This window comes from Fukomys damarensis, unplaced genomic scaffold (assembly GCF_012274545.1).
Source record: "Fukomys damarensis isolate Sample0158 unplaced genomic scaffold, DMR_v1.0_HiC HiC_scaffold_9, whole genome shotgun sequence".
NCBI classification, from domain to species: Eukaryota; Metazoa; Chordata; class Mammalia; order Rodentia; family Bathyergidae; genus Fukomys; species Fukomys damarensis.
The window spans coordinates 13856467-13877310 of record NW_022900921.1 but is presented as its reverse complement, the minus strand read 5'-3'; the positions used below and the strand labels follow the sequence as shown (position 1 = coordinate 13877310).

The 20844-nt window shown below is 40.8% G+C and overlaps 1 long non-coding RNA gene across 1 annotated transcript in view; it reads right to left on the bottom strand.

Annotated features, from left to right (window-relative positions):
* The window catches only part of LOC104860911, a 254336-nt gene extending 239069 nt beyond the window's left edge, over positions 1-15267 (bottom strand). Inside the window, exons 1-2 of the long non-coding RNA XR_779852.2 lie at positions 15215-15267; positions 13397-13510 (exon numbers count right to left, since the gene is read on the bottom strand). This is a non-coding gene — a long non-coding RNA (uncharacterized LOC104860911). The remainder of the gene's footprint in view (positions 1-13396; positions 13511-15214) is intronic.
* Between the last annotated feature and the right edge of the window lie 5577 nt (positions 15268-20844).

Below are 20844 nucleotides of genomic sequence, written 5' to 3'. Positions count from 1 at the left end.
TTCTAGATCTAGGGAAGGGGTGCTGAGCACACCTGGAGACCACACAAACACAGGTCAAGATGTATGTGCAGGGCGCGAGGGAAAAGGACCCATCTGTATTTTTTGCCTTTATTGTGGTCCAGGGAATTTGCCAAAAAAGATGTTGTGCATAGAACTGCATTTGCTGGGCTTAAAGTAGACAGGTAAAAGCTCCAGGAGATAATGCTCTGACTGAGAGGCAGTTGCTGGGACAGATCTTAGCACTCCACGTGGGACATAGAGCTCAGGGGGCCAGGGAAGTAGACTGTATGTAGTAGTTGTTCCATATGGTCACCAGGAGGCAGCTATCTAGATCAGACAGATATGTAGACTGACTACACTGAACTGGGGAAGGTATAGAGCTACAATCTGGATGGACGGCAAATAACCCCAGCACCTGGAATAAGACAGTTAAAGTTATATTCAAAATGGATGAAAAGGCAATGTAAAATGACAAACATTCACCGCAATTTCCTAAAATTAGAATATGCATATTAGGCGCATACACGCTTGGTTTTGAACTATGAAGATGTAACATTAAAAACACAGGGACACAGGCATATATATTTTGTTTTCGTCAATTCTGTCTGATTGCTTGAATGAGGAGGTCTCAACTTGGTGATAGTAAATTTTAATCTCTGAATAATATTATTAAACAGAAGAAAAGATGTGATTATCTGAGCCTCCAGAAGGCAGCAGTGCCAGTGGTGAATAGTTCACTTTAATTTTGCAGTTTTTCTTTATTGATGACAGTTAATACTGGTTTTCCACTTATAGTAGTAATAGTTCATTTAATTAACCATTAAACATTGTAATTAATAGTTAATACATAATACATATTTTAAATAGAGGACTTGATTTGAAGAAAAACTATAGATATTAGTATCGATGGTAGATTAAGCTGGCCCCAATCCATAGGATGGTAATGAACAAGTAAACTCTGGGAAATGTTGTATTATGCATCAAACACACAGTGAATTCCTCCCTAACCATTCAACTACTCTGCCCCCGGATGAGGGTTCGCCATCACTGCTCTTTGGGGAAACATTTAACCAAGAGAAAGACAGGAAAGAGGCTGAGTACTCCATGGCAGGCAAGTGCAGGGGCTCTTCGGGGAATCTCTCAATGACACTGAGTAACAGAGGCCATTGAAGAGATCAATCTCCTGCTAACGAGCACAAGAGAGGCTGACACACCACAGAGTTTGGAAGCAGAGAGCAGAGTCGCTGGAGAACTGGGAGATAAACAGGACAGGCCCTGAAGGGAAGCACAACTGAGTACTATTTGGAGACCTGCTTCATCCCCCCACAAAACGTGCACAGTTATGGCCACTGGAAGACACATTTCTGTTACATGACCCCTTGTCTTTGTCTACTGTTTATTAAAGCAGGGGTTGAAAATCAGACTCAAACTAAGACCAGCCAAAAATCTCTCTCCCAGAAAGTTTACAGTTGAAACAGAAGATGTTATTTGATTGCCTTCATCTCTTGAACTAGAACAATTTATACACTAGGATGGGTAAATAGCCCCTTGATTAATTACTGTTATATGTACAGAAAAATACAGGCCATTAGTCCATATAAAGAGAATAACACAGGCACCTGGCAAGGAAAGGAAAGGAAGATTTGACAGATTCAAAGAGACAAACAGAGCTATCTCTGGTTTTTAGTCCCTGATTCTAGTAGGTTACAGTTACCTCCTGCAGTATAGTGTAATAACTCAAAATTTAGGGCCTTGAACAACTATCTTATTAGTGCCATTTCATTGTATCTCCTGATTTTGGATTTAGGAATGAGGGCAAAACTTAGGTGGTCTCCTACTTCGTATGTCATTGATTAAGGCCATTCAGTAATACACAGCTAGCAGACAGGCTGGCCTGATAGGATCACCTTGGCTTCTACTCACATGTTATTTTCTATTACTATAACAAAATACTTCAGGCTAGACAATAAACAAACAAAAAAGGTACACTCAGCTCACAGTTTTGAAGGATGAAAGTGTAAGGGTTGGCAGCCACATTGTTTTAGCCTCTGGTGGGGGCCACTTGGAGGATGACGTCATAGCCAGAAAATGTAAAAAAAGAAAAAGATCAAGTGGTGAGATAGGAAGCCAGAGAGTGGGGAGAGGGAAAATTTGTCCTTTTATAACCGCCTATTGCCAAAGCAAATAACTAGCCTCCTCCAAAATATACTTAGCCTAATTCAAGTGTGATAGCTCCAGTCACCAATCACCTCCCAACAGGTTCTACCTCCTAAGGATTCTCCCAGCTCTAAACACTGCCACACTGGAGGCTGAGTTTTCAAGACATGAACTCTTAGGAACAAATCACACCAAAACCTTAGCAAGCCAAGTGCAGTGTTTGGTAAAGGTGACAAGGAAGGCTTAGCAATGGCTGCCACACTCCCTAGCATGACTGTCAGGCTCAGACCAGCTGGATTTCCTAAAGACATTCAAAAAAAGAAGTAGAAGCTCCCAGGCCCATACATCCAGGGCTGGAACGTGCCACTGTTCTTTTCTGCCCCAGGACTATTTAAGCAATTCACTAATTCCAGGTCAGATTTAAGGTGAGGAGAATGAGGCTCTAGCTCTCAATGAAAATATTGGAAAGGAATCTGTAGCTGTCCTTAATCCACACATGGTCCTTCATGATGGCTGGTTGCAAGCGTGTTCTTGGAGAATGTTCTGTGCCTCCCCAAGAGGCTTCACATTTTGGGTAAGCCTGCTTGAGACGCTTTTGGTTACTACAGGCATCATACGATGGATCAGTTATAAGAACAATGTTTTGTATTTGGTTAATAATCAAAAGTCATCTGAATCAGTAGATATACCAGTGCAATTAATGAAAAACTGAGTATATGAGAACAGACTTCAGTTAGGCTACTTTGAAAAAGACCAAGGTGCAAATACTGACTTTACAAGTTCCTAGTTTTGCGACCCCAATGAATTACTATCCTTTTCTGAGCTTTGGTTTCCTTATCTTCAAAGGAGAAATAACAGCAGTGTCTACTTGTTTCACTGGTGGCAAGGAGACAAATAAGTTCATATGCATGAAACTTAGCTCAGCACCTTGCTCATAGAAAGCATCCAGTGAGCACCATTATTATTACTCTCATTAGTTATTATGACGAGTGTCAACTCCTAAGTGAAAGGTGACACACTCAGGAAGATAAATCCTAACTGGAAAGGACAGAGCATCCCTACCAAGAAAGAAATAATATTTTACCTGGCATTAAATTAACATTAGAAAATAGTTCAGAGAGATTATTGAAACAGAGAATACCGTTACACATTAGTGGATCAGAAAAGTTTCTGAAGTCAGGGTCAGGTTTGCAACAGCCTTTAAAGAATGCACAGGGTTCAAAAGAACACAGTCAAAGAATTTCAGGCAGCTGGGCCAGAAGAAGCAAAGGCAGTCGGGCAACCATGCTCTTGTCATAGTAGGAAATCTTTCAAGGACCAGTACAAACATACCCACTTTGGGAGGTGAGGTAAGGATAAATTCGGTATCCAAGGCAAAGAGAGCCTTGCTTGCCAAGTTCGCAAATGTTGAGCATATTTTTGACTAGAAAACTCCTTCAAAATATTACAAATACAGTTTATTAATAAGGTGCGAATCTTACAAGAGTATACAAAAGTACACAAAAAGAGAAACAGTTTTCAAGAGACCACTAACCTCAGGACATAATACAGATGGAAGGTGAGAAAGAACCGAGGCTGAGTGGTACCAAGGAAAGAGGAGGGGATACTGTGCACGAGACAGACATCAGAGCTGACTAGGAGTGAAGAAAAGGAGGCATTAACGACGTCCCACAAGTATCAGCTCTGCATGAGATTAATCACAATTGCCCTACTGACACAAATGGCAACATTTAAGAAGACAACTAATTTGAATCAAGGGGGAAGCGGGTTGCAAGAGAAAGAAAAACAAACAAAAACCTTAGACGGAAGGACAAAGAGAACATGAGAGGACAGGGAAAAGTAATAAAGTACCAGACTTTGCCATTGCTTCAACCTTCAAAGGAGAAAATGCACGGAAGCCATGAATCATTCAGTTTAGAAGCACAGGCACTTACGCACTTGAGTTAGAGCTTTAGAAATAAAACGGGTCATGTGGGAGACCATTTGTAAGCTCAAACCCCAGAGACTGCCTGCCGTGATTTTCAGAAGCCCTGAACCACAAGCTAGGCTTTAATTCACAGGGTGAGAGATGAAATAAGGGGTTCTTTCCATTATTTCCCTCTCCACATTGATTCACATATACATATTGAAAATGGAAACTCTTCTACTGCGTTTCTGTGATACCAGGTCTCCCCAGCCTTCTGTGCTTACGGATGTGTGGGGCGTAGAAATTCCCTCAGGGAGCCAATTAATCCTCCACAGGAAAGCGCTTGGAGACGCAGCAGGGCACACTGCGATTCCCTTCGCCCCGGGGCAGCTCTTCCAGACACAGGGCTGCCTCTGCTTCTGAGGTGCCCGAACGGCTCAGCCAAGCTCAGCAACACCTGCTGCACCCTCCGCCGCATACACTCCCACTCTGTGGGTGGCAGCAGTCCCTGTGTAGCCCAAGGACCTGGAAGGGATTACCTCGAATCCAAACCCACAGGCACAATCTGAAGATCACTGTCCTTCACTGAGCACTGGCTCAGAAGTGACCGCTAATGTCCCCTTCAAGGCAGGAAGGGCATCTGCCTCACACTTCCATCCCAACTTACTGTGTACACTAGGGCCAGATGGATCTTACAGAACAGCAGTAGCTGGATCCCGCTCTGCAACAGGTAGATTATTTTTGTGATTAAAAACTTTTGCCTTTCCAGGCGATTCCCCAAAATCACTGTTCCTTCCTAACAATCTTTTTATATCCATGTGAGAAGATTCTATTCCACTGCATACAAAGCATGATCTAAAATATGGTGAATGCTCATTTATAAAAATTTACTACAGTAAAGTATACATCGCCATGAATCCCCCTGGCAATACTTCTTCTCCCCTCAAACACACTTATCTCATCATTACTGCCACTTTCTAAAGCAGTTTTGGAAATCCTCTTTGAGTATTTTTAAATGCACTGCGGTGGCTGCCTCAGTCTCCTGATTCAATATCTTTACCTTTCATAGTCATTTTGACTTTGGGTAAGAGCCAGAAGTCACACGATACAAAATAAAGTAGGCAGAGACACACAATAATGCTTTTACAAGCCTTTCTGTCGGAGGGCTCTCAGCAGCAGCATTCACCATCCTGACCATACCTCAGAAAGACACTCACAAAAGAGGAATTCCAGAACTGCTTCAGAAAATAGCAAGAACATGGGATAAATATGTTTAAAGTAAGGAAAAGTATTTTGAAAGGAGGTCAATAGAAATGTGTCTTTAGCTGTAATAAATTTTTAATATAAGCATTCACTGTATTTTTTATCAATCTCATTATTGTTTTAGCGGAAGAATTTCCAATACTCCTTCCAAATATGGTAGCACAGTGTTTCTTGCATCTGCTGTTTGTTCCATCTAGGAGCTTTCAGGAGACCTGGGCTTGACCAGTCAGATGACGGCTTAGTCCTTCACCTTTGACTGACCACCAGTGTAGCAGAGACAGCCGTGACAATGGTGGGTTCTTACTGACCTAGCTTTTCTGATAGACAGATAGCCTTAGTTTCTTTCTTCTCTGCTGTTCCTATAGGATTTCCTTGCTCCTGTTTCCAGTAGGGTCTATGCCATACTGAATATCTATGTCATTCTCTGCCCAACTGGTCCTTGCTTATATTTTGGGGTTCCCCACATTCAGTCCAAAGGTAAACTACACTGCCCTTGGTGTGCACATCTAGAGATCTGAACGAGGCTGTCCAAGTGCTGATTTCTTGCAAAGAGGTAGTAGGATACATGTAAATCTTTGCTGGGCATCCATATTTTCTCTGACATTGCTCCTAAGCCCACGACTGGGTGAGAATATACAAGTGGAAGGCAAAGATTTTCTTGAGAAGTGTGCCTAGTAGGGTCTGCGTAGGAGGAGGAAAATCTTTATGGCTTATCAAGAGAGAGCCCAGAATGAGGGGGAAAGCAGTGATTTCTGGGCAAGAAGTTGAATGTAAGAGTAAAGACCCACCCATAACATGTCAAAGAGATGGAAACTTGGGAACTTATCATAGGAATTTCTTGAGCCATCAGGAAACTGACAGAAGGATTCAACAAGCTGGGAGAATTCTTCGTCCCCTCTCTCTATTCTTCTGTCTGCTGGCTAGGGAAAACACATATACTATTCCTACAGCATAGTTATTTGGAAGGCAAAGTCGCTCTGCATGTAATTTTTGCTGTTGTTATTTTTTTGTTACAAAGATATATTTAGCAAAGGCAAAAGATAGAATGTATCTTATTTAATAGTTTATTAGTATAATTATAACATGCAAAGATTTAAATGCATGGTTTGGGAGCTATAATTTGTACTCTTACACTTGGCCCACAGACATTTGGCTTGGCCTGCTCTCCTCCTGCATCTTCATCCTCAGGCTCCTCAACATTCTATCAGCCCTGGGTGTCACCTAATAAATTCTTTTTTGCATGGTGAGTCACAGTTGGTGTCTGTTGTTTGCAATGAAAGTGGAGAATGAAAGTTTTCCTTTTATGATCCAAACAACCTCTAAAAACTATTTTTCCTTTTTCCTATGGAATACAGTTTGGAAGAAGTGTGTGTGTGTGTGTGTGTGTGTATATGTGTGTGTGTGTGTGTGTGTGTGTGTGTGTGAAGTACAGACTTTTCTTAAAAATTACTCAAAATCCAAGTAAAATTTTTATTCAGCCTTTTTCAATATTTAATTTTCAGCACAACAGGTATTACATTTGCATGGTACTGTATTTATCTTTTTCTCTTAATGAAATTATTTATCCATCATTAAAAATTCTTCAGGAACAGTAATTTTAATGATAGATTCCAGCTCTGTGAATATTTCAGTGTACTTAAACATCCTTGAGCTTATTTGCCATAAATAATACTGAGATATAAATCAATGTGCAGAAATCATTTTTGAGGTTTCATTTTTAGATGAAAACAGACTCCTAAGGAAGAGATTATACATTTTTAAGGTGATTAGTAAGTATTAGTACATCAACCTTAGGCTTGTTTTTACCTTGAGCCACGAGTATTTGAAATGCCTGATTTCCCCACTCATCCACCATGCTCCTTTTCATCAGCTACCCTTCAGCTATTGTGGGCCTCCCACTGTAACACCAGGAGAGGGTCCCGCCACACAACCACAAACACATAGAAACACGTACACACACTCAAAGACACTGTGAACACACATACACACTCTCCATCAACCTTACTTCACCATCAAGAAACAGAAAGTGTCCTCATAGAGTCTAAGAGTGAAACAGAAAAAAAATAGAGATTAAAGAGATTGAAAATTGAATTAAAGCATGGGGGATTCTCTTTGGGCTTTACCTATTTTAGTATTACTTAATTATGTTGATCCTAGAAGTCTGGCAGTCTTCTTTCTCAACTAGGAAAGGCATCAGGAAGTAAGGTAATAGAAACATTTAGTCCAGCTGCTAATCAAAACAAAAGATATGAGAGCGGTTCTTAGTTGTTTGAGGCCAGTTCGGCAGATGGATGAAGTACAAAGGAGTTGCAACCAGGGCCTAAAGGCTATTGAGAAAGAGTGTCCGCCTGAATTTCCTTCTGATTGCCTGTGCACTACTCTACACGAAGGGGTCATGTTAAATGGAAAGTCATGAGTTTAGGAACGTGGGATCTCACCACAGACATAAAGGTAATAGCTTTTATATCAGGTTTATATCTAATGGACACCTATCACACTGCCAATTAATCTTGGGAAATATGAGATTACCTGGTAATCTGGTAGCAAAGGGAGCTAATGCTTCCTGTAGGAATCATAGAAAGCATAGAAGGGTACTAAGCCAGCTGATATAGATAGAAAGATCTTGAAGGCTGGGGTTAAGAGTGAATCAGGTAGTTTCCCAGGACAACCTAATGTGGGAAGTGTCAGAAATCAACAGTGGGGTGTGTAGAAACAGGAGCAACCTGGGAAAACCAAATCTGTCCAACTCATGTGGCTAAGAGTAGAAAAGATGCTCGTGAGCACTGCAACAACTGAAGCCAAGTGAGTACACAGAATTTTCCTACACTAACCATCGCAGTGCTGATTTTCGTGGACTGTGGACTCCCTAGAAGGTTGGTTCACTGGGATAGATTAGAGGCACAGCAGCATTGCAGACATAGCTGCGGATTTCTCTCCACAAGGCTATACATATTTTAAAATAATAGAGACATACTACTGAAACAGAATGCAACAATTTATCCAGAGAAACAGCATATTTTATAATACTGCACTTCCTCCGCAGGGGTTATCTACCGATAGACATTTGACATTTAATTGCACACAAGTCAAAATGCAATCTGTGCATTTCAAGGATATCCCTTTTAATCTTTCCTAACTTTTCCCTCTGACTTTTGTGGCTGTGATGGGTGCCCAGATTGATTTCTTTGTGAAAATATAGACATGCTGAGATCTTTAAAAGTGAACTGCCAGCCTTGTTTCAGAATATCTGATGCTTGGGAAAACTCTAAGTTTGTTTATTGCATATAACAGAAAAGTCACTCTCAAAAAAGACATTCTGGAAGTGCTTTTGATGTTTATGCAAAACTGGAAAAATCTAGACTCTTTGGAGAAAGGGTACAAATATTACTTTCTTTTTTTATTTGAAATTTCATCATTCTCTCTAAACTGTCTTTATAGTTTCAGAAACCCAAAACTGCTAGGACATAATGCATAATGTTCCACACCATAACACAGGCCAACTGGACAAACCTGATTGCACTCCCTTAAAGTATGTATACCACAAGCCTTGAATTGAATTTCAAAAGTCATCAGAATTCCATATTCATATGGTGTCTGTCCTAAAGGAGTAAGTACTTGGCGTTAGAGAAGAAAGCAAAGCAGATCAGTAAATTTGCAGATCTTCAGGTCAGAAAATGTATGTCTTGTCATAGAGGAAAAATGGAAAGTACTACCAGCATCTGTGAATATTTCATTTCCAAAATTTTAAGCTGAAAGAGGTAAAGGACGCTGGAGGTGGTAGAAAAAAAATCAACTTATTCTCCTTCAATGCACATCAGATTTGGAAGCTAATCTTTGAAACCACTTTTGCCTTTATTCTTAAGTTAATGTAATGAAAATAGTTTCAGAATACTTCATTTCTTTTCCAATTTCACATAGTTGCAAACCTTTTATTAAGGACAGATGCCTTTCCACACTCTAGTGAATATATTTTTTCCCACTTAATTTCCCCCATGAAGTAGGGGACTAGTCCAGGGTCACTTGCCTAACGTGGTATAGGGCAGTAAGCACTTATTTAGCCCTGTGTTACATTGTAGACAAAAACTTTACTACAAGGAAAACATGACTGTCCTCCAATTGGCCACAAGTATAGAATCAACAGACATAGTGTTGTGACTGTGTTTGTGACTTCATACCTCTTCATACCTCTTGATAAAAGTTTCCAGTGTAGATAACAATACAAAGGCTATCTGCAGTAGGTGGTTTTCTTTCAAGTTATCCTGAAGGATGACCACCAAAAAAGGTGAGACAAAAAGTATGTGGAATGTGGACCCATACCTAGGTTAAATACTGGTCCCAACAACTAGCAGTAGAATCTCAGCTGATACTAAGCACAACCTTAACCAACACCAATCACGTATCAGAATCCTCTGATCATCAGACGTAACCCATATAGACTTCTTTTCCTGAAACATAATCCCACAGGATTAAGCCAAGGAAGCCCTCTTTAAAATTACCACCTCAAGGGATGTTGAGGAACAACTAGGTTTGGAAACCTCTCCTCTAAATTCTGTCACCTCAGTTTCCTCATCTGTAAGTACAACAGGAGATAAAGGACATGAAACATGAATTTCATTGTCCTGCATTCAGCACCTATTAGCTATTTTCTTTACATTAATACTTGCTATTGTTTGAATATACGTATCATCCTCCAAAGATCCATACACAAATCTTGGTTCCCAGGATAGGGATACCGGGGGTGGTAGGATCAAGAACAAAGTCTTTAATTCACTGGGTACATATCCTTGAAAGGGATTGTGAGACGTAGTCAGTCTTCTCTTACTCTCTGACTCCTGACTAGGGCTGTGAGTATCCATCCCAATATATCAGAGGCCCAAAACAAGGAGGCACTCAATGTTGGACTTGAATCTTTAGACCCTCGAATGAAAGGAAACCTTTTCCTTACAAGTTGGCTTCCTCCGATATTTAGTTATAGTCAACATGAAGTTGAATATTACAATACTTTTGAGATGGTTTCTCCCCAGCTTGGTTTTATAAGGCAACCCATTGTCCTTAACCATCCCTTATATTTATAATTTCTTTATCACTCAAGGTTGTTGCAGCAATATTGCTCCTAATGAAAACAAATCAAGAAACCAACGAATCAGAAATGAAAACTTTCCTGCCAGAGAGACATGAGGATAAAGTCTTAGAAACATTTTTTTTTCTTTTTAGCCAAATATTTCACTCCGCAAAATTAGTAAAAAGAAAGATCAGGATTATACCCTCCCCAATGTTCTTTTCATCAGAAAGCAAATGGAGAAGGGAGACGTGCTTTTCCAGCAGGTGATCATGCTAATTTTCTAGGTCATTTCCCCCAGGTGTCTTTAAAAGAAGCAATCATCATCTCTGTTCAAAGCAATTTTCTCCCATTAGATACATCAGCTCCACAAATGTTTGACACCTTTTAATAGCTGCTTTCTGTTACCTCAGAAAGCTCGCCTATGTGAATCAGCTTTTCCACAGCCTTGTGAAAACTACTGCATTAAAAAGATAACTATACCAAATTCCTATTTTTTCACTATAGATATTCTATTATAGATGTGGATCTGTGTATCATTTTAAAAATTCATTGTGCCGTATCATCAGCTCTTAAAATACTGGATGTAAAGGAGGTAACATTGCTACCTCTTTATGCATCCAAAACTAAGGAATTGGAGATGAAAAGAGAGAATTTGTTGCGTGACTTAAAATAGAGCCAGGGCCACAAGATTCTTAGTATTATATCTTCAAAACTCCAACCCAGATGGGCTTAAACACGAGAAGTTTGTTGTCTTTTAGAATCACCGATTTTAGTGAACAGAAACAGTTCCAGGGATTCCAATGATGCCATTAGGTATCAATACCACAGTCTCTCCTACTTTCTCCACGTAGGATCATAGTGCACATGGGGCTGTATGTGTGTGCATGCGTGTACTTGTGGACATGTGTGTGTGTGTGTGTGTCAGTCTCCGTGTCATTCTGTGCATCTGTGCTTGTTTCTGTATCATGTTTGTATATATTCCTAAAGTACGTCCTCGTATCTCTTTTGTCTTTTTCCATTGGTCTCTCCGTCCATATCTCTGTCTCTCTCTCCATCTCTTCTCTATTTGGCCCCTCTCGGTCATCAGCTGTATTTTCTTTTTAAATTTTACTTTCAGCTAGGTTCGCTTCAAATTGCGCGAGATAGCCACGTAACATTTCAAGCTTCATTCCAGTATAAACTGGAACTCTCTCTGTTCATGACCATCTCATGGTTATGTTTTTTGTTGTTTTTGTAGTAGTAGTAGTAGTAATAGTAGCAGTAGTAGTAGTAGGTGTTTGCCAAACATGCAGTTCACGACCATCTTGGGGAGTGGATATGTGTACCTAATAAAATTTTTCCTTTTTTAATCTCTTTCCCCTTCCCTCCCACCCCCCTTCTCCTCCGTTACATTCCCTTTTCCTATTTTCATTCTTGCTGATATTATTAATCTTAGCTCATGCTTATGACATACAATGTTTACATTCATTGAGGTTACCAAGTTCCCGTGTATGACATGAACTTGTTTTACTTATTTCACGTTCCCCCTTCCCTCTCTTCCCTCACCCTCATTCTCTTAGACCTTTTTCCATTTGCAAGAGATCCATCCCCGTTTCCTTCTGTCCATCCTTTATTACACCTTTTGTTTTCAAAGTCAGAACACACAGCTAAAACAAAGTCTTTTTGATCTTCTGTGCACCTCTACTTGAACCTCAGTGGTATCTGACTGGGCAGCCCGCCTCACTTGTGAGGGGACCTTTTGGATTTGGTCCTATCAGAATCATGTGGAGCACAGAATAACAGGTCCCTGGTGGATAGCTGGACACTCCGACCGAGAAGAGGAGAGAAGCTGCTCAGTAAGTAAAACTGCTAGGCACCCATAAAACCTTCATTTTAAGGCAGCATGCAAGCTGCTGTATGCGCTATTTGAAAGAATTCTTAGTCCTTTAAAGTTAGTCAAAAGTAATTCCATATATTTCCTGAAATAACACCGTATGACAATAATGAGCAGGGGTAAAACCATGCAAACGGGTTGTGTTTCTTGTAGATGAATCTCATCCATAGAAGAACTCTATGAGGAAAAAGAATATGTTTACTAAGCAAACAAGTATCCTATACTGCTAAGTATGGCAGGAGACAGGAGTCCACGGGCTAGTCACATTATTGCGGAGCCTTGGTTTCCCCATTTGCCAACTGAGGTGACTAACTTATAGAGTCTTCTGAGGACCACAGAACTATTTTGGTTAGTTTACACTGAAAATTATTTATCAAAAGCTTATATAGTAATTTCTGAGAATTGTATTGTGCTGCTATTTAATCAAGCAGAAGTGCACTTAGAAGGAATGTCCAGTCACCCCATGGGCTATTCTATGAAAGCTCTATGGCAAACATCACCCACACTTGGACCAAAGGTAATGGAGACAGAGAACAAAAGATTCACTCCAGCTGCCATGAGGAAAACAAACAATTCCACCACAGAATTTCAAACCCGATGAATGTAGCTGCCCCTGCACTTCGATTTCCCTTGTGTAAGTGTGGAAACAGCATCATGAATCTGCTCCAGATGTGGAAAGGAAGGCTTAAAATTGCGCCTTGTCTATAACATGGATTTTCTGAGCATTTTTACACGAGAGAGTTTAAAAACATGGGCTTTGGATTCAGAGCAGCCCAGACCGAAAGATTTTATTTCAGCCTCTTTAAACTCTGCACTACTGCCATCTGTTAAAGGAAATTCTTACAAACAGAATCAAGTAGGCACACAGTCAACACAGGGCAGTATTGATGTTCTCTGGACAAAGTTCAAAAATGTGTGAAAATATTGAACAGATCCGTCTTTCCCTTCCTCTAATGGGCATCTCCTTGGACCACCTTTCTATACACAATGCACTGAATTCATTTCTCTGCGCGTGTATTTTGTAAAAATTCCCCAAGTGATGTGGATAATTGGCCACTTTTATTTCCATTTTCTAATACACTTCCCAGAGATCTGCCTCTGCGACCCACAGGAGCACAGTTGCAGCCTATCATACCTGGCCAGGCTTGCACACCAGAGGCAGCTCTGCTCCTGGATGGGAATCATCCGGTGGTTCAGAAGAGATTTCTTAGATTGCTACTTCCAGGCATGTCTCCAAGGAATCATTCAGCTGAAAACAGACAAGAAGTTTGTTTCAAGATCCATGGAGGAAAAAACATAAGGCTGGGGAAGTGGTTAAAAAGAGCGTGTTAAGTCTCTCTGTAAATTCAAGCACCAACCACGATCCTGTAAGAGCTGTCAGGATATGCCTCCCATTCTTGCTGGCCATAGCTGCATATCCTGAACCAGAATTGCAACATCTGTCTCTCCAAAGATTCCTGTTTCTGCATTCCTTCAGTTACTAGGTCCAATGAATACCTTTGAAATAGGCTTAGGAAAGAAATTTGCTTTCTCAGTTTTGATTTCTTAAATTTAAATTTATAGTATGCATGTATTTTTACATGTTATATACTTTACAGCTATATAAATAATATAATTTTAAATTCCTTAGCATAATGACTGGCCCCAGTAAGAATTCCTACCGGTAAGAATGCCTGTGGGCCATGAACTAAGTATGCCTGGGTTTCTGTGCTAATTCCACCATTTACTGGAAGATTCATTTAACTTCATTGTACATAATTTCCACATCTTTGAATATAGGTCCAGTAACAGTCCACAATGGGAAGTAATGTTGAGAGAGGAGTGAAATGAACCATGAAAAAATTGTTTAACGAAATGCCTGGCACACGTCAGCACAATCTTTTTCATTAAAGGCTACATTTAGACCAGGTAAAAAAAATGCACTATCAGAATCTTCAGGGCATTTCAGGATTCTTTTTGTTTGTTTTCTTTTCCATTAAATCTACTAAATATTTATCAGTAACCCAGTAATCCCCATACCTCTCCTTCACCACTAGAAGGTCCTTGAACTTGATACGTGATGGTCTTCCAAAACAAACAGTGATAGTATATTAAGTAAGTTATTATAAGGATTAGGAGTCTTAAATATAGCAAAAGAGTACATTATTCTCCCCAAACCTCATCTTTCCCTTTTCATTCTCCAATGGCCAAAGCAGAGGTACTCTGGTCAGGCAACATTGCTCCCCCTGCTGGGTGAAAAAGATTTTAACAGAGGTAAGAAAGCTGTCCCAACTTCCCGCACTACAAACGTAACTACAGGATTACCTCTGGGAGATCTTTTCTTAACATGATCCTGGCAGCGGACTTTCACACAGCCCCCAGCCCAGCGTCATCTTTGCCATCTCAGAATTCCTGTATTTCTTCTCGCACATGTTCAGAGTCTACCTTGATATCCTTCTGTGTAGTTTACTCAGCCTCCCCGGAATCATCTCTCTTGCCCACGTGAGATTTCCCACTTAAAAATTACTGTTGCATAGATACATTCGTAAAGGAAAACCCTAATAAACTCTTCCTGTCCTTCTATCCTTCTGTACATGTGGGACACTGAAAAATTAGAAGGCTGTCAAGGTGAGAGCGGTGAAACACAGGTTTTCAAAATGTTTAATAAAGAGAAAACATATACGAACTTCCTGCTCTGAGCCCCAAAGTCCTCACACTCAGGTGAGCAGAAAAGATTATAAGGAGCACACTTTTAGACAACCCTAGTCTGGTGTTCCTGTTTGGGTGTCACCTATAGGTGACTCTGGGCCCCCCACCATAAACTGGGGCTCCGCCCTGCAGCCGGATGGGCTGGCCAGCTTTGCTTCAGGACCTAGAGCTGCTACTTGGTTCCTTCCTCGCCCACGGTGAATGAGGACGAACGACAAAGAGACACAGAGTCAGCTTATCCCGCGGTCAGCCAGAGGGACCTTACCTGTAGCTGGCAGAAGAGGCGGAAAGCCTTTGGCTCTCCTTGCTTTTACTCACTCAACACAGGCGCAAGCAATCAAAGTAACGCGATTCATCTGCTTCCCAGTATCTATATGCACTTTTTCTGGTAAACAACTTAACCTCAGCTATCTTTTCCCTAAGTGCAACTTGCAGTAGCACCTGAGTGCAGCCTTGCTCCTTTGTGCTCACAGAGGAGGCCAATTAGGACTTAATTCTCCTCTGGTCCTCAACAACACTCCACCCTGCCGGGAAAAGACCCATCCGTGGCTCGACGCTGGAAGGAAGAAAACGCCACTTAAATTTCAAGCTCCTGTGACTTTATCCTTTCTTCAGAATGAGTTACATTTACAGTACTTTTCCCTTTAGGATCATACATCCTCTTTCAGTTGGGGATCAGTGGCCTTTTTGGCCAAAAAGGTGGTGGGGGAAAGGTAAGCAATATATTCATGTGAAACCCTGCCCTATTTAATATTTCAGCTATTTGTATCTTTTATTTATCTTCCCTACTCACTGGCTTTCATCTTAGTCTTTCCTGGTTGATGCTTTTAAGGCTTAGCTCAAAAGCTGATCATGTTAATGGAGTTATATTGTGATTGGCTAGGGTAGATTCTCATTATTATTGCTAGTTGGTAGGAAGAAAGAGAAACTTAAGATCACAGTCTTTTCTCTGGCTTCAAAGAGATATCAACTCTTCTTGCTCACAGATTCTCAGAAAAACCAGGGAGATATAGGCAGAATCTCTAAAGCTATGGGCCTTTGATAACATCCCACTGAGATATTAACAGCATGAAAACCGGTCTACAAGAACTCACTGATTGGCAAAAATTCACTAGATAGAGACCATAGTTAGAGAAAAGTGCAGCAGACCTTAAGGATTCCTTATTCCTTGAATTCTGGGTATTAAAAAAAAACCAAATTGAATCCAGTAGGCACTGCACCTACAGCCATCAGAAGGCCCTACAGGACAAAGATGATGGCATCATCTCTAATTAGGGGATGAGCCAGATCGTATTCCAGTTTGGCCCTTGCCTTCTGATCTACCTTGTGACAGGCAGGCAAATAGATTCTAGAGCACTTTTTCTCTTGTCCTTGTTCCACAAGAACCATGTTTAATAAATTGAAACAGTATAAAATCTGCAACTTTTGACACCGTTATTACTTCAACATTTTTAAGTGGTGAAATCAAGCCGCAGATATGATGATCAGTATGCCAGGAACTACCCGGCTATTACTGGCACAGCTTGGATTTGAACTCAGAACATTGGGCCATTCATCCACTGCTCTTTGAAGTGTATGATACATTGTGTACTTAGAAGGATGTTCATTGTTAGTCTTATTATTAGAGGAATCTTAAATACTGTATTGTCAATTTTTTAAATGTCAGTATTGTGTTACTGATTCTGCTGTGTGACAGAAATCTATAAAATTGTCCATCACGCTGACATATTTTCTCTCGATAACATAGTTTGAGTCAAGGTTACAAAGTCTCTATTGTGATTAAAGTGTGTGATGCTTGATCAAGCTAACACAAAGAAGCAAGGATATTGGATACTGAATTTACCGTAGAAATCAATAGAGGGATGTCACATCTCAGCAGGAGACTGGGTTCTACAGTCAGCTTCTAAGGCAAAAGCAACAAATAGAGAAGTCTCCCTTCAACGCCCCTCTGACGGCACTGCATTGAAGATCGTAATACAAACTCTCAAAGTCTCCAGTACAGGCGACATTAGATCCAGTGTTGGAACAGATTGCTCTGTCTTCAGCAGAGTACCAGATGAAGTGGGGAGTTGGCTCCCATTCAGGGGCAATGTTATATGAAAAATATGTATCTTTAAACACTAAACACTCAGCACAGTGAGATGCTCACTCCGTGGAAAACACAGAACTTACTATCATAGGAAGAACAGCAGATCTGAGGCTCCCCATGTCAGCCTCAGGCCACACATCTGAGTAGAGTGACTCGGGAGATTGCCGCAATAGTTTCACCTCTCCCTCTGTCCTTTTGTTTTCTTCTCTTTGTGCCCTGGCTTTGAGTTCGCCAAAACTCAGTGTGTGTTGGGACTTAACTTACCTGTGAAATTTTGGAAGATTTGTCATTGTAAATCAGTGGATCACATGAATCTGCATACATACCTGTGAGCACTAATTTCTGCAAATTTATCTGTCAAGGAGCCCTAATGCTTCATTATCACAACCATTGTACATTAAAACGTTTTATAAGGTCGTACAATTGGAGTCAAGAGAACTCACTTCTAGTCTGGGTTCTACAACTAGCTAGGTGAGAGCCCCGCAAAGTTTGTTTATCTTCTCGAGCTCAGATTTTTCTTCTTCCAAGAGAGAGCTCAGACCAGTTATCACAGGGTACTGTCGATTAGAAAATGATACTAGGAGTTTATATCTCCAGCTACTACAATCACTGGAATTTCAGTTTAAATAGGACACAGTGGGGTTGTTTGTGCACCTCGGTGATAGACTATGGTTTTCACTCTGTGCAGGCCCTAGATTTGAACTACACTTCTAGGAAGGAAGGGAGGGAGGTAGGAAGGAAGGGAGGGAGGGAGGAAGGGAGAAAGAAAGGGAAAGAGAAGGAAAGGAAAGAAAAAATAGGACAAAACTTCAAATTAGTAATACGGTCTGTCCTTATTCTTCTCCCCTTCTACTTTCCTTTCCTCGCCCCTCTTCCCTAGTCTCTTTCTGACCGCTGCACCCTTATCTTCTCCTCCTTTTCTCCCTCCCCTGACTTCCTGCCTCCGCTTCTTCCTTCCTCTACATTCTTTTGCCTCTTCCTTTCTTCCTTCCCAGTCAAAATTGGGTGCCTGTTGTGTGTGGAGGCCCTAAGACAGCAAAGATCAATTTGAGAATAGACCATACTGTCTTTTGCACTTTGAAAAGTACTTTTCTTTAACTTATTTCAAATGCAACTGAGCAAGTCTAGTCTGATATTATTGTCATAGAATAATTCAGTGTGAAGTTTCTTTGGAAAATCGTATCCTTTATCCAATTTAGATAAGCAAAAGTACTTTTTAAGTGCCAGTTGGAAGTCACACAAATCATCCTAAGTTATTAAAAAGTTTCCTGAAGCTTTCTATACTGTATTTCTTGATTTCAAAGGAGGAAGGCCTAAACACTTCTAGCCCAGTACTCAGGGCCTTGTGAAGTAGTTTTCCAATTACACTCCAGTCATTCCCAGTGCTGGGACAGTCAGTAAGGTTTTCAGGAAAGAGCTCAGGTCTGGAAATGAGAAATAGTTCACAAACTAGTGGTACCCTTACTAGTTAAGTCATACTGAACGCATAACCTTACTTCTCAAAGTTGCTGATTCTCCATCTCTGCGATGCAAGTGATAAAACCTACTTTTCAAAACTATGGTGAGAAAATAACAGCACAGGCAGAGTGTTATTCCTCCTCATCAGAGTTCTGTACAATTTATTGGTATATGTACAACTGACATGAAAGCGTACATTCTTACATATAAAAGGAAAGATAGTGGCACATAATTATGAATATAATTAAAGAGAAATGAGCTTATATTCTCATAGCCCCTGCCATGAGTTTAGGATTGTGTTGTTGAGTTTGGCCAAGTTATGTTAACAAATTAATGTCTGCCTTGGCCAGGAATTTGGCTCAGTGGTTCTGCCATTTGCCTCGCAAGTACAAGGACCCAAGTTCAATCCCTGGTATGGAAAAAAAAAAGGGCAAAAAGATCTTGCTGAACTAAAAAATATAAATATATAATTTAGGGGCTGGAGATTTATCTCAGTGGTGTCGCTGCCTGCCTCCTAAGCCCAAGGCCCCAAGTGCAATCCCCAGTACGAAAACAAAAAAAAAGAAACTCAAACATCTGTTCAGTGGTTCCACCACCTGCGTTGCAAGCTCAAGAACCTGAGTTCGATCCCCAATATGAGAAAGAAAGAAAGAAAGAAAGAAAGAAAGAAAGAAAGAAAGAAAGAAAGAAAGAAAGAAAGAGAGAAAGAAAGAAAGAAAGAGAGAAAGAAAGAAAGAAAGAAAGAAAGAAAGAAAGAAAGAAAGAAAGAAAGAAAGAAAGCCAGCCTGGATGGCATAAAAAAGTGAAGTTAATTTAGTACTTGAATGAATGTAAGCAAATGCTCCCCGTGGACACCTGGCTTTCCTCCATGTGTTAATTCTGATCCAGCCTTCTTCCATTTTGTATTTTGGTCACCTTCACTGTAATGTGCACGCAGGTCACAAAGAGCAGATGGAGAAGCAATCCCAACATAAGGACACCTCTATTAGTAGTGTAGTTACAGCTGCGTGGTTCCTTTTCAAAACAGAGTGCTCCACGTAAGGACAGAAATGTATCTGTGGACAGCTGTCTCTGCCATATGACTCTAGCATGTTAGACCCCTTGAACCTATAAAATAGGTATTAGCCTCCTCCAGCTTGTTAATAAAATTGCAAGTTAGCTTTTAGGCAGCCTCCAGATCACAGGGACCTCCGTCCTTGTGTCACTCGCCTTCGGAGTCCAGCATTGCCAACTCCCCACCCGCTACAGTCCTCTGAAATAGATCTCACAGACACCCAAAAAGTGGATTGGATTATACCCACTTATCTTGTCTGAGAGGATATTAATTTACATGCAGATACGCGATTACGGGCTTCTTCGGAGTATCGTACCTTGTGGCAGACGTGGGTCCCTACTGCAGCAGAGGCACACCTGCCTGAAGACGAGTGCTGTGCCTAGACGTCTGTGCTTGCCCTGTGGTGGGTGCCAACTGTCCACACACCTCTCACTCCTCTCCTCTTGCCCTGCTTTGCCACTGGTGTCTTCTCCTAGACTTCCTAAGCTTCTGAGCCTGCTGTCCTGCTTTAAGAGCTGTATTTATCACTTTATAACTTGACAGGGAGTATCAATGTTTTGCTCCCAAAACTCAGCCATCATGAGGAGATAAAGCAAACTAAATATATATATTTCTTCCTCAAACTGGCAGAAAAATAGCAGTCTTCTTTGGCATCTTCAGGTTTGTGTCACCTCGGGTGAGTATATATTCCTAGTTTACATGTTCATCTAAATAAATTTCCCTGCATCCTTGCCCTTGGGGTACAGCGTGAGCTGTCCCACGCTCATGCTCGACTTTGTGTCTGTTTTCCTGATTTCCTCCCTCTCCTGTCGGTACTTATCTATACTCCTCATTCCACTCCGAACAACTGCTTTGCTTCTGTCCGTTCCGCTCATCTAATCAATGCATCAGCTATTTGTCAACAAAGCCCTGTGAGCTTTAACTCAATGTTCTCAAAATTAGAGTTTAGTAAAATGGTCAAAAAAGCAGAGGACAAAGAACAGAGAGCAGATGGGACATGGACTGGAGTAAGAGGAGCATAGGCAAATAACCTACTCTCTCGGAGCCTGAAAGTCAGCTCCAGCGTTGCGGTTGGAGAACGAGAGTGCCCATTTGGGCCAGTCTCATCACATTTAATTTAATGCAATGTCAAAGTCTCTGATCTATCAATGAGTTTCTGCACCAGCGTTATAGTAACTTGCAGCACAAAAGATGTTCATGGAATTCTGTTTTTAAATGTGTTTATTAGTTGGGTTCCCCAAGAACTTGATTTTTTAAAAGTCATGTCACTGTATGCATTTTCTATCATAAAATA